General features: G+C 38.8%; 1 protein-coding gene and 1 pseudogene across 9 annotated transcripts in view; one reads left to right on the top strand and one right to left on the bottom strand.

Moving 5' to 3' along the window:
* The window catches only part of KANK1 (KN motif and ankyrin repeat domains 1), a 227983-nt gene that overhangs the window by 109519 nt on the left and 104182 nt on the right, over positions 1-14282 (bottom strand). The window lies entirely within an intron of this gene.
* On the top strand, positions 10685-11240 carry LOC143675107 (putative prolyl-tRNA synthetase associated domain-containing protein 1 pseudogene; annotated as a pseudogene).

Below are 14282 nucleotides of genomic sequence, written 5' to 3' on the forward strand. Positions count from 1 at the left end.
AATTCTTCATTTGATTGTGAACACTCGTCTAATTATCTTGGGATATTCCTGAGGGGGCTGTTTTGGTTAACAAATCAGTGAAAGACAGAGACCTGTGCAAATACTAATGGAAAAAAAATTATCAAACAAATCTTAGGTTCTGTTCTTTGCCAGTCACTCCTTACAGAAACAGGTCGGTAGAAACAAAGAACTTTTAACAACGGACAATGATCAGCAGACAGAACCACATGAATTAAGAATTAAGAATTAAGTTTCCCATGAATTAAGAGAGAAAGGAAAAACCCAAACATGGAGGTGAGGTTTGCCCAGTAATAAAAAAAAATTCTGGGAAACTTGGAAATAAAGTTTCTTTCGCCTCCATCCGGCTGTCAGCCAGAAGTTTTGCTGGACTCAAGTTCTTAAAGATTGAAATGTTTCCTATACTCAACCTCTGGCTTACTGCTACATGCTTAACAGTTCTTGTCTCGGAGCTCTACTTGGTAAGGACTTAAGGAAATGTATAAAAACGTGATTAAGAAAATCTTTCTCCCGACAGGGGCAGCATTTTCCTCCAGGAGGAAGCCTGGTTCTTAGAGCTAATCTGCAGAACTATGCTGCCAAACAAGGGGGGGCTCTGCGGCTCCTGGCGGTGGCTCTGGACACAAACAATCCTGCCCACCACATGCCCTGAATGCACCTTTCGAGGGCAGTCCCCAGAGCATCTGGCAAACGCCCATTCCTCTGTCATCCATGTTTTATTTTTCATTGCATTTTATAATGAAATTCAGGAACAAAAAAGGTTACAAAGTTTGCTCAAGGGCATAAAGTCAGTCCATGTCAAGATCTAAGCTTTTGACTCTGGGCTGTCTGGCTGCACATTTCTTATACTCAGAGATGGGCTCTTACTGGTGGTTTGCTAAGGAAGCTTAGATTTTTTAGTTGTATTTTTAAAGGGTGCAACCTTAAGAGGGATTTTTGCAGCTCTCCAGGTACATACTCCAATCATTTGACATTTAAGTAACTATTTATATATTTACCATTATCTCCTACTGGATTCTTTTTCTTTTCCGGAGGGGGGTGTGTGTGCATTGTCCCAGAATCAAACCCGGGTCTCCCGCATGGAAGGCGAGCATTCTACCACTGAACCACCTGTGCACCTCGCACTGGACTTTTCTTTTCTCCCATTAGGTTTGCTCATCTTCCAGGACAGGAGCAATATCTTATTTATCCTGTAGCCATCCTCTCCCTCACCTAGAGCACAGCGCCATCAGACAGGCCAGCAAGAGCACGAAGTGATGAGATACAGATTATTAGCTTCTTTTTGATCCAAGGGAAATCTTTTAAAAAGACTGAAAGCACAAGTGATCTATTCCAAATAAATTTAATCAGATTTCAAGCATTCCCCAAGGGTCCCAAATTAGACTACTCCTTAATCCCCTTCTTCCTTTCCATCCTCCGTAAAGGATGTGTCCATGTCACAAGGCAACAAAAGTTCTAAAAGCAGATTACATCATGAAAAAGACCCTCAAGCTACAAGTTTAAAGAAAAGCTACATTTTTTAATGAAAATCAAAACTTATTAAAAAATTGGAAAATGAGAGAAGATTGCAATAATGAAAATCATGATTCAGCTGCAAGATTTGTATTCCTCCTCTCCTGTGGAAGACAGAGAGCAGTGGGTCATCCACTTACATGTTCCGGGCTCTGGCAATAAGAAACTACGAGTAAGTAAGCATCTAAACTCAGGTTAACCACTTATCCTTCTTTTTCCTTATCTTCAAAAAGATAAATTCCATTTTTTTTTAAACCTTGGAAACCACTGAGAAAAACCCATGTTTCAATATACATGAGCTTTAAAACAGATTCTAATACTAGTACAATGAGTAGTTAAAAAGGTTTTTATACCTAAGATGTCACTATATAGAAATAATCATTTAATAACTTGGTGAAATTTCAGAATTATTTTTATCTTCCCCTGTTTTTCTATACTGTTGACATTTGTAAAAACCTGTGTTTTATTTTTATCCAACCAATAGTTTATTTATAAAAAGCATGTTTTGAGTAAAGAAAAAAATGGGGAAAATAACTTTTGGACAAATTAAAGATCTCATACTGAAAACAGTACTGATAGGACCTATGGATACATGAATTCGAATTAGGTTTGGTGAAACTTGTGAATGATGGAGTCTCAATAACAGTGCAAAACCCCTGAGAGGTCAGGTCAGTGCTCGAGGTGGACACGGGTTAGATGTCAGGCAGTCCTTTCCTTTAATCTTAGCTCTGCCACTAAATGGCTTGAGACTGTGGACATGGAGTTTAACCTCTCTTGAGATTTCCTTATCCACAAAACATGACACTATATACTTTGCAAGGTGGTGATAAAACATGAGATCACCTATATGGCAGCAAGAACAAGGGGATGCCCAGTGAAGACTGGGGTTTGCACACAAGAAGCTTGGCTCTCCTGGGTACTCGAGAAAGGTAACTGAAACTCTGCCTCTGCCTCTCCCACCAGGATGGGAGCTCCTCAAGGGCCTGGCACCACGCCTGGCTCTTAACGTAGGCCCTAATTCAGGAGATTGTGATTCAGTAGGTCTGGGGTGAGGCTGGGGCAAGCATATTTAAAAAAACACAAACAAAAAACAACTCATTGAGGATTATGATGATCTACAGCCAGGATTCAGACCCACTAACCTAACCCAATATGGTAATGCTTGTGTTCTTCAGACCTAAAGAGGCAAGACATTACTGAATAAATCAGTCACATGTCCATTCCAGGGAAAGGGAACAATCAATAGGCTAATTTTACTAGGTTCAGAATTGTGCAAAGCCCTGTTACATGCTGAGAGGATTCCATAAAAGCTGACGAATGGGAAAAAGACAAACACACCTATAAAACCTCTTCCAAAAATCAAATCTTCTTTGGCAGGTCCTTCTCCCAACCAGGTAAGCAGCCCCAATATCAGCTTCATGAACTTTGAAATACGTAAAAAGCAAATAAACCCAACAGGTAACATTTTAGTTGCAATAGGACTGGCTTATCAGGGAGAGCCTATCATTTATTCTTGTCTTAGGTTTCCTAAAGTGGCTTTTTGGATTTTTTCTTTCTTTCTTCCCAAGAGGCTCAAGCAGCACCAGAGCTCTCAGGACAAACTGAAGCCATCTCACAGAGCATGTGGAGCCCTTCAGTCCCTCCACTGGCAAGGGCGTAGCCCACTCCTGGAAGGACACTCCAGGCAGAACAATGGGGCTCAGGTGTGAGGGTTCAGGACCGAGTGAGCAGGGGGCTGGAAAGGGGTTCCTGAGCTTTTTTTGTGGGAGGCTCTGCCAGGAGGAGGGCAGGGCTGAGACGAGAAGGAATTTCTATTAATCACAGGCAAGGAAGGAATGGATTATCATGGAGTTCTAGGGTTTTCATCTCTGAATGCCTAGAATCCTTGTTCCTTGCAGATTTAAGAAGACAGTAGCTACACTGGTTTGAAATGATCACAGTTGAAGGTCTTTTTTCAGTAATGGGCCACATGGTCAGAAATTCCTGTACAGACTCAGACTTTTCTTTTATGATGACGACTTGAGAATTTCCACACTTAAGTCAGGAAATCAAACCCAATTCAAGTGCACATGAAGGCTTTGCTCACACTTGTTTTACTACAGTCTGTAAAGTTTCCTAAAGCATGTGTTTAATGAGAGAATTCTCACAGAGCTAATATAAACAGCTCAAAATTAATAATTTGTCTTTGATTGTAATTACTCGCCATTCAGCCTGCTAGCATGGTCTCTGATAGCTGTCATTTATCCAGTTATACTTAATCAGGTAAGGCCCCCAAATAAAACTATTTGCTAAATGGGGTAAGGAGGTAGATGAGGTAAGAAGCCTGAAAATAAAGGATAGATTGAATTAAATACTTTAGATTCTGATATTGAGCATTCTGGTATTTACTCTGAAAGCATTTTGGCATTTTAGTCCTTAAATGAAGATTTAAACAGATCAGATAGGAGATAAAAATTAGATAATTTGACCCTGGAGGATTAACTCTGGTTGAGCAAATGATGATAATCTCCAATCTGGAATTTGATCAAATCAGTTAGCAAACTGGTGCCCCATGTTTAGGACAAAAATTAAAAATAACAGGGCTACAATGGCTGAAAAAAAAATGCCACTTCTTATTTCATCAAACCATATATTACTAAAATTTACCCTATCCCAATTTTTCTTTTTTTTTTTTATCTTTTGCTTTTCTTGCAAAGAACCACTTGTTTACCTTGACCTATAGAAGCAGGTTTTGAGTGACAGGTTGTTAAATAATTAATGTTCCATTCCATGACAGGGGGAAAAGGAATGAGTTGCGGTTAATGACACTGAGTAATAGAGAGTAGAAGCCTTTTGGAAGACACCAGAGTGCCTGAACAAAGTTTTCTGGCCTGCCTAGACCTGAACCAGATAAATGATAATATAATGAAAGAATTTGAACCAGCTAGACAGACTTGAAAAAACGACCCCAGCCAAAGAAGATTTCATTTAAACTATTCTTTAATTTAAATCAAACTTTCAATTTTGCTTTGAAATATTAATTTTAAATAAATTATAAATATTTTAATAAATTTTAATATGGGAATATATTGTATATAAAACCCTTGAAAATTAAAGTGATGCTGATTTGAAGAAATCTGTGTTTTCTTCTGTCTCTGTGTACCCCACAAATCAAAGATAAAATTACTTACTGATCATTAAATATCGTTACTCGGTCTCTAGCTGAGTTTTGGAAAGCTATCATTATATTGGAGCTTATTGGATCCTAAAAGAACAATAAGATGTTCTGAACGAATGTCAGCTCTTCTTTGTGTAAACACTGACACATTTTCAAAAATTAAAGCAGGTGGGCCAACACAACTCTGATGAGATACAAAGGAACAATTAGGCATAACATCTGTTCCCAAGGAAGGGGCTGGCTATGACAGCTCCATCCTGATACCACAGCCTTGATTTCATCCTCCTTTATTCCCTCCTGCCCCACCTTCCACCCATCTAGATAAATCAGATTAAGCTATGCCTTGCCTCTAAGTACGGTACAGTTTGAAATAGAACATTTTTTAATAAAAAACTATTCTTGGATTGTATGGTGAGTGACTCTGTCTCAAAATTGCATTAAAAAAAAAAACTATCACTGAGGCATAAGATGCCACCCCGCCAAATTCAAAAGCACTGTAACTGTCCCCCACCCCTTTAATTATTGATAGTACTCTGATGAGAAACAATTGAAGATCCAGTACTATAATGGATATTTCTTTTAAAGCGCTTTTTCCAAAGAAAGAGGGGTCTGCATTTAATTATGGCCATTTTTTTTTCCTAAAGGTGCTGTGGATTTTTGCAGACAGTGAAAATGTAGTTCAGAAAATGTAAAATCCACATTGAATTTGAACACTTTCTAAGTCGCAAGGTACACAAATAAGCATAGTTTGGTCATTAGTTCCCTACTTCTCTTCTTCACCAAATTTATTCCCTGTTTTAAGGTGACAGTTAAATCTGTTCAAATGATGAGAAGCAGAAGATTTCACTTGGGGTAACTGGGTGGAGCCAATTCTGCCTCAAAGAAGACAGCCTTTAGGAGCCAGCAGAGAAAAGCCTGCCTCCCATCCAGGCGTCATATGATTTTTGTTTGTTTGTTTGTTTGTTTGCATAGGCAGGCACCAGGAGTTGAACCCGGGCCTCCAGCACGACAGGCGAGGACTCTGTCTGCAGAGCCACAGTGGCCCGCCTCGTCATACCATCTCTTATTGAATCAAACACATCTCTTTGCAGATGACAAATTTGGGTGCTGTCGTTGGAAATTTTTTGAAAAATTGTACAAGCCTATTCATTATCATTACCAAATCACTTCATGGATTCCTACTGTGTGACTAAAGAAGTAAATCAGGAGCCTAGGAGTAAATACGTTTAAAAAAAGAATTGTGGTCTCTTAAAACAAAATTATGTCCTAATAAATATTTTAACAATGAGACAATATCTGTTTTATGCATTAGAAATGTGGTCTGGAACTAAGAACAACCCACATTTCTCAATAAATGCCAGTTTCAACCCTCATGAGGTCTCTTATCTCTGCATTTTATTCTTGGGGAATATTGCTCTATACACAAAAGAAGCTAATTTTCACAGAATTAGTGCAGAAATAATTTCATGATAGTGCCTTGTATGCAGGGTGGGTTACAGGAGGAGGTAGGTGGACAAAATTTATTTCTTTGATAACTGCCCACAATAAGTTTGGTATCCAGAGGGTGGCTCCATAAATACTGCTGACAGACAACAGCCAGGATTCATTTCCTCCCCCACTCTGCCCACGCCCTCTTTTCATAAGACATCCTAGTCTATGAAGACAGGTTTTCTTTTCTATAAAAGTGATAAGTCTTAAATGGTGCCTAGTCAGGAGAAATCTGAGCAGGAAAGAGGAAGAGAGAACAAGTAATCCAAAGTATGTGTATGTGTGTGTCAGGAACTGGTTCACTGATCTGAGTTCCTGCCAAGGAAGGTAGAGGCAGAGTGTCAGCCGATCTGCCTAGCTTGATGGTGGGAAAATTTCAGCCCAGGGAGCAATTTTTCCTACCAGACTCTCAGCCTGTTTGTGCCTCTCGACCAAGCCAGATGAAATAAGAGTAGCTGCCTCTTTATCACCATCAAGGAGCTGTAAAGGTGACACTGGGTTTTCCTTGCCAGACTGACTTCAGGATCAAACAGAGAGCCAAAGCTGCAGGGTCCCCGAAACCCTGTGGTCGGAAAGCAAAGTAACTACTTCTCAGACTATACAGAAATACCTGTGTGAGCAAGGGCTGATATTTGTAAAAAATATTAACAAGGAAATAAAACCTGGGATAGCAGACATTTTCCATCCCTCATTCCTTCTCCCTGATCCTTCCCAACTGATTCTACTCATCTTTTGAAAGCAAAAAAAACATACCTGCCTTTGAAAACTAAATGTTTAACAAAGCTAACAAACTGACAGTTGAGAACACAAATGTTAAAGAAATTAAGCTGCTGTTAAAAAAACCGGACATAGCAAAATACTTTAAAGACAGCTCAAATATACCACAAAACCTTTTTTATACTTAATTGGACACAACAGCAGATTCCTTGCAAGGAAAAAAAAAAACTCAACCTAACTGACCCACCATTCGCTTAAGGTCCTATGTTTTGAAGAATCAAACAAAAACTGGACTATCATCTTCTAGGTCAGAGATTGCCTTTTAGACATTGTAGATTCTATTACTATTCACCAAAATTTCCTGCCCCTATCCCAGAGGGAATTACGTATCCCCACCCTGTTTAACTCATGTGTGGCCATGTGACTTGAACTAGCCAATGAAATGAGAACAGAAGGAAGTGACACGCATCATTCCAGGAGGAAGCTTTAGGAGCTAGCACGGAACGTCATGTTCTCTTTTCCCCTCCTCTGCTATTAAGAATAGTGGTGAAAGAGATAAAGGCTGCCCCATCAACAGAGTGAGGTCACCACCAAGCAGAGCTGCAGCTGACCCACAATGGATATGTAGCACAGGTGAGAAATCAATCTTTGTTGTTGAAAATCACTGAGATCTGGGGTCAGATGGAATAATTACTATTTTGACTGATAGTGGAGTAAAGGCACTTAATAAAGACAGGGTGGAAGGGTGGGTGGATGGACGATGGTAAGTACTCTGAAATTCAATGGCAAAATGTGGAAGGCATCAATGCACATAAATCAAATATTTATATACAAGGTGTGGAGACCAGCAGATTTCAGGGTAAATGACAGCATGGAAAAGTGGCAAACAAAAAAGGTTTTGTAAATAAATATAAATGATGTAGTCTGATCGCAATTTTAACAGCATTTAAAGTGTCTGGTCTAATAACCAGCACAAGAGCTGCCACTTTTACTCCAATCCATGTTGTCCTAAACATGAACAGACAGAACATGGATATATCCTACAATAAGTAGTTTTAGGGACTGGATGAAAGCTAAAAGTCCAGTAACTCAAACAAGTCCCCAAGTTGATATACACCTTAAAATTTGATCTTGACCCTTTAGCATTAAACAATATTTCCTTACTGAGCATCAAATTGGGGGCGTGGTGCAAGGTTGATGTTGGGCAGGGAGGTAACACTGATAGAAGGGCTACAGAAGCTTCTCCGCTGCTCCTTAATATGAGATGTTCCTCAAGCAGTTGTGCAGGAAGCGGCTTGTCTGTATAAGCAAATGGCATCAACTCAGGTGCCGAAAATACATTACCAGCTGGCACTGCCTCCAGATCTCAGCATGCCTAGGACCGGGAGACAGCCCTCATTTTTCCACCTGCGGAGGAGCGGTCGTTTTCCTTCTTCTTTAATTCCTCACAGGTCTTTACTTAGGCCAATGGCACTTGGGATCTCCTCTACACTATCTTCTCTCATTAGACATCAGGGGGAAGATACAAAATTTGTCCATAATGTCTTAGACATACTTAATAGAGACCTAACCTACATCCAGAAGCTGTTATTAACTGTACTGACACATGGGAAAACCACAGGAAACAAACTGAGAACACACCATTTAATCGACTCTTTATCCAGAAGATATACCCAGGAGACTGGCCCATGCTAGGTATATCATGAGAGTAAATGCTAATCCTCAAGTCCAACCCTTAAGCACAAGTGGTTTTTTTAAGTTAGTAATAAAAGAAGAAGGAAACAACATTATTTTTCCTCTTTTCAATTAGCACAATTTATAAATGAATAGCATATGGAAACACAAGCATCACTCAAGGACAGGTGTGATCAGTAAAGCTCAGGGAACACAGGTAAAGCTTCCTCCCACCAAATAAAACTTTTAAGGGGGGGAGGGGGAAGTCTAGCAAAAAGGAAACACATGAACCCAGGTGGACTAAAAGAGCAAAAAAATACAATTAATTCCTAAGATATCTGTATAGTAACACCTTTCATTTAAATGAGAAAAAGATACTCTACAGATCTCAAGAAAATGATACTAAAATTCACATGAGAAAAAAAACGGTCATGACTTTCAAAGGCGGGGTAGAGTAGGGAACAGGATACAGAAGAATAGACTGCTCTGGCAAGATATATGGGCTAATTAAGAAAATAATGAGTCCAAGAAAAAGTACCATATGATAAAGTCCTATAACAAGTACATTACAGAATTACATACTATACTATACATAAGCTATTTATATAGAATTAATCAGAATCTGATTCCATTAATCAGAATCTGACTTCACAAACATATGCAAATGAGTAGTTTAGTTTAGGATTTTTAAAATAAAGTTTTCGATATAAATTTATTTCTTAAATTATGTCGATGTTCTGTGTAGCTTAATGTAATGCCTGGATACATCCCAGAGTATGTGGAGCAGATAATTAAATAGTATTGGCAAAGTCCCTTGAAGGATGGGAGAAAAAAATATGGAACTATTAAATTTTACCTAATACTGTCTGAAACATTAAGAATTCCCAAGTCAATAGGTCAAGCCCTTGATCTTGAGGCTTGCTCTTCTGAAGCTTAGTTATGTAGTGGAGAAGCTGAATCTACCTATAGTTATGCCTGGGAGTTACTTTCACAGTACCTCTTTTGTGGCTCAGATGCGGCCCTTCTCTCTCTAAGCCCAACTCTGCAAGGGAAATCATTCCTCTCCCCCACTGCATGGGACATGGGTATCCAGGGGTGAAAGTCTCCCTGGCAATGCGGGATATGACTTCCGGGGATGAGCTTGGTCCTGGCACTGTGAGATCAACAATGCCTTCCTGACCAAAGGGGGAAAAGAATTGTAACAAAAAGTATCAGTGGCTGAGAGAGTTGAAATAGAGTCGAGAGGCTACTCTGGAGGCTACTCTTATGTAAGCTACAGCTAGATACTGCTTGCTGTCTATCATGGTTTGCCAAACCCTGACTAAAACCATTCCTGCCAACCCTAAAGAACCCTAAAGAACACCTAAGGCTTTTTGTGAGAGTCTAGAAAGGTTCCACGCACTGTGATTACTTTTCAGAAATCTATAACCGCCTCGGCCAGGTAAGTCCTGAAACCCAGAGGGGCCAGCTTCTCCAGAACATCAACTGGTTCCATCCCCCTATTCCATAGTATCAACACCCTTTTTCAACACGAAAAAGTTATAATGGGTACAGCCCAAATACCCCTAAAGACCGGGAGAAGGATCAAAGGAGAAGGAGGAGTTATAACAGAGAAGACAGGATTTAATAAATGAGTATGACTCCTGAATCATTATACTGATATTTCTTTTAGTCTCCAATGTCTTGGAGCAGCCAGAAGGAAAACCTAAACCTGTGGACTTGTAACTCATACCAAACTCTGCAATGTGTTCTATAACTAATTGTTGCAGCGTGCTTTGAAATTTATTGCTTTTTGTATATATGTTATTTTTCACACACCAAAAAAAAAAAAAAAAATCAATGCACACACACAATAAATTATGCTGATGAAATCCCACAAGCTCCATTACTAACCCTGAAACCTCTAGCCCAGCAGTTCTCAACCCTGGTGCTACCACCCCCTGAGGAGGCACACAGAAACGAGGTGGGGTGTTACAGGTAATCACAGCAACAGAGGGGGCCGTTCTGGCTTTCATGGAAGGGACCAGGTAGTCCCTGCAACCCACGGGACAATCCCCCCCAACAAAGAACTTTTCTGCTCAAAACACCTGCAGCAGCCACAATGACAGCAGTGGTGGCATGGCTCACGCTGATTTGCGGGCAGCTCTCAAGGAGCGGCCTGGGGCTCTGACCGTCTACACCAAGCTCATCGAGCACCCTGAGGTGTACCGTTGAAAAAAATGATGCCTCAAATCCAGCATTTGAAAGGAGCACACAGTCAGAACGTATTTCTTAAAGACAAAAAGGAAAAAAAAAAAAACTACTGGCTGGTGACAATTCTTCATGATAGACAAATATATTTAAATGATCTTCCCAAGCAACTGGGTGCTGGGAGGGGAGATGTGAGGGCTGCTCAGGGGACAGCCATGCTGGAAAAGCTGAAAGCTGGCCATGGCGGGGTGAGGCCCCTGGCCCTCCCCTGTGATGAAGGAGGCCTGAAGCTGCTCTGGATTCCGACTTTCTGGAAGGTGGACGTGAACAGGTGCATCTTCATCCCGTAACCAGCGCTGCAACCGTGGGATTGAGCCCTGAAGACCCTCTCACATTTGTGAAAAAGGCAGAACATGACCCCATAATAGTACATTTTGATAAAAAACAACTAGCTGGGCTAATTTTAGGATTAATTCATTTCTGAAAGTTGTTTTTCTTATTCGTAATTTACAAGAAACATTGAAAGTGATCAGAAAACTTAAGACTCTCGTTTTGACCCCCTAGATCTTTTTAGGAGGACTTGTCCATCTTTTTTTTTTCCTTGTTTCCTGATTTTTTTTAATTTTTAATTTTTTTTTAATTAGAGAAGTTGTGGGTTTACATAACAATCACGCATAAAATACAGGATTCCCACACACCACCCCACACGGAGACCTTGCGTAACAAATATAACATTTGTTATAATTGCTATAGCACATTTATAGAATTATACTGTTAAGAAAAGGCCCATGATTTAACTTAGGGTGTACTATTTGGCAGTGTAGTTCCATGAATTTTTTTTATTGTTACCGTGTATACGATCTAACATCTCTCCTTTTAATCATATTCAGATAAATATTCCAGTGCAGTTAACTGCATTCACAATGTTGTGCTACCGTCACCAATTATTTCATCTTAAAGGAGCTATTTTTACAAGGATGTATTAAGGCAGTTTAGTTCTGCTTATCCCATGACAACTGCTCTCTATAAGAATTCCTTCAACAATTAAGAATGTTTCTAAGGTCAACATCTTACTTATTTAGGGTATTTATTGTATTTGAAAAGGGCAAGTTGCAAAACAGTGTATATAAAATTACACATAAGATTGTGTATGTATACGGGAAAAATAAAAAGGAACATAGGAATACATTAAGTTACAATAGTGGTTATTTTGCGCGAATTTTGGTGAAAGGAAGATTTTTACTTTCTGTATCTTCGTAAACTGATAAAATATAATTTAAAGAAATATTTTTGATATTCAAATGAGGGCTGGAATAAGAACTACCCAGCAAGCTAATTAAGGCAAACGTGGACAAAGGCAAAGAAAGGCTTTCCATTGTTGGGTATTTGTTTTTAAGGCCACTGATTTTTCTTTCTGTGAAAAACAGCAGATTAATTTCCTATTAGAAAATATAGATTTAGAAACGTTTAAGTTAGAAAAACACTGAAACTAGGGCTAGACAATGCCATGTGCTAATTATTATACTATTAAGGTTACATTTTAAAATTCAACTGAATATACATTTTATCATTAAGAAGGATTTGTTTAGTCTTGTTCAGAGGCTATGAATGAGAACTTGTACAAGTATTTTCTGTCCTTTAGGATAAATTAAATTTTACTTATCCCTTTTCAATTATGGTATCTGAAAAGAGAATAAAAACTCAAGAAAATGTAGGATCAGTTGTCATAAAAGAAGCTAGTTCAAAAGCACAGAGTGAGGAAATTTGACACAGTTTTCCTCTCACTTAGATTCAAAAAGAACTCTTTCTTAGATGAGGATCTGACCTAGCCAGGTGACAAAAATTTCTCTCCTATAGACATGAAAATTCTCACGTCTTCCTTCAGTACAATCTAGTGGGTTATTCTTACGAGAAAAGAACCACACTTCTTTTCACTAAGAAAAACCATTTTCATGTAGTAGAGATATTGTACTTAATTTGCACTACTACAGACAAAATAAATAAAAATAGCTGGAGTTATTTCATAATACATATGACCAGAAACTAAGCATTTACTCATGGTAGAATTCTTATAAAGCAAGGACTGGATTTACGAGATTTGGAATTAGTATGAAATATTTTCCATAAATGATAAACTTTATTCAACGGTTCCATGTTTTATCTATTTGCTTTGCATGTGAAATGAAGTTATTAATGAAAAGAATTGCAGAAACTGAAGATCTTAGATATGTGGTCTAACTGCCCTCACCCCTCAGGGTGAAAACACTCAGAGAGACTGGCCCGCCCAAGGACACAAGGCCAGGTGCTGTCTATAATATTCTGCCTCCCCTAATCTGTAAGTGAAAATGAAAGGAATGAACTTGTGCAACTTATTAATATGTATTTAAACCTAAAACAAAACAGTGACAACCCTGCTAAAAAACTCTGCCACTAGAAAGAGGACAACAGTCCATTTTTGTAAGATCTGTTCAAGTGCTAACCAAGAAACACCACAAAATTCCCAAAATGCAATTAATTTTATAGTATAATTTTCAAATACATCTTTTTTATTGTTTAATCTAAGAAGGTATGTAATCTCTCCTCAAAGATGGAAACGGACAAAATATTTTACATAGAGAACAGTGCCTCATTTCCTGAGATAGATCACAGCGCTTTCATTTTAGAAATAACTAAGCAAATGTCTTAAAAAATTATCCCCACTTATTAAACACATTTTTCACCTTATGGATGCACGTTATACCACAGCTTGTCCCTGAGCTATTGTTAGCAGCTCCTGCTGTATGACATCTGAAGGCTCAACCAGAAAGAAACAAAGGAAAGGAGCTGGAAAGCCAACAGCTACTTGCACCTAGAAGAGCTGGGAAAACTGCTGGGAGATTTGCTGCCTGTGAAAATTACCTCCCCAGTGACACCCAGAGATACCTGTAGCTACTATATAGCACCTTCTCCTGCCCCAAAAGAAAAGGGGAGGAATACGATAAATACTCTTTCATGTAGGATGTAAAAACTAGATCCCGTGTGCCCACTTAAATGGTTTTCCTAGTTTTATGCATTTTCAGTACTTAAGAGAGTCATATTTAATTTTTCAGGGGCTGCTGATACTGCCATCTAGTGAACACAATCCTTTCTACAACAGCAAGTCACAAACGATGAACTCATGGACCTATTATTTCTGAAGTAGAGTTCAGGAACTGTGATGAGTATCCTATCTTTAAACATATTTGAAAATACTATTTTATACTGAGAAGAGATAAAAAGTTACTAATAAGTTTATCTTCTGTAGGTTATTCTTCCTAATTAGCAAAACTAAAAAAAAAAAAAAAGAGTACAATGGAAGCACACAAGCAACCCTTTACCCATAAATGATCAGAGCTTTGCTATATCTTCAGTCACAACCCTTCCATCTGTACTTACTCTCAGCATGTTACTGACAACATGACTTATTGCTAGTAACACTGTCCTCACTTTTTCACCTCACAATTGTCCCTGAATTGTGAATACCTGCGATTCTTCTGAGTAACTAGTT

The sequence above is a fragment of the Tamandua tetradactyla genome, chromosome 2, assembly GCF_023851605.1.
Source record: "Tamandua tetradactyla isolate mTamTet1 chromosome 2, mTamTet1.pri, whole genome shotgun sequence".
Lineage (NCBI taxonomy): Eukaryota > Metazoa > Chordata > Mammalia > Pilosa > Myrmecophagidae > Tamandua > Tamandua tetradactyla.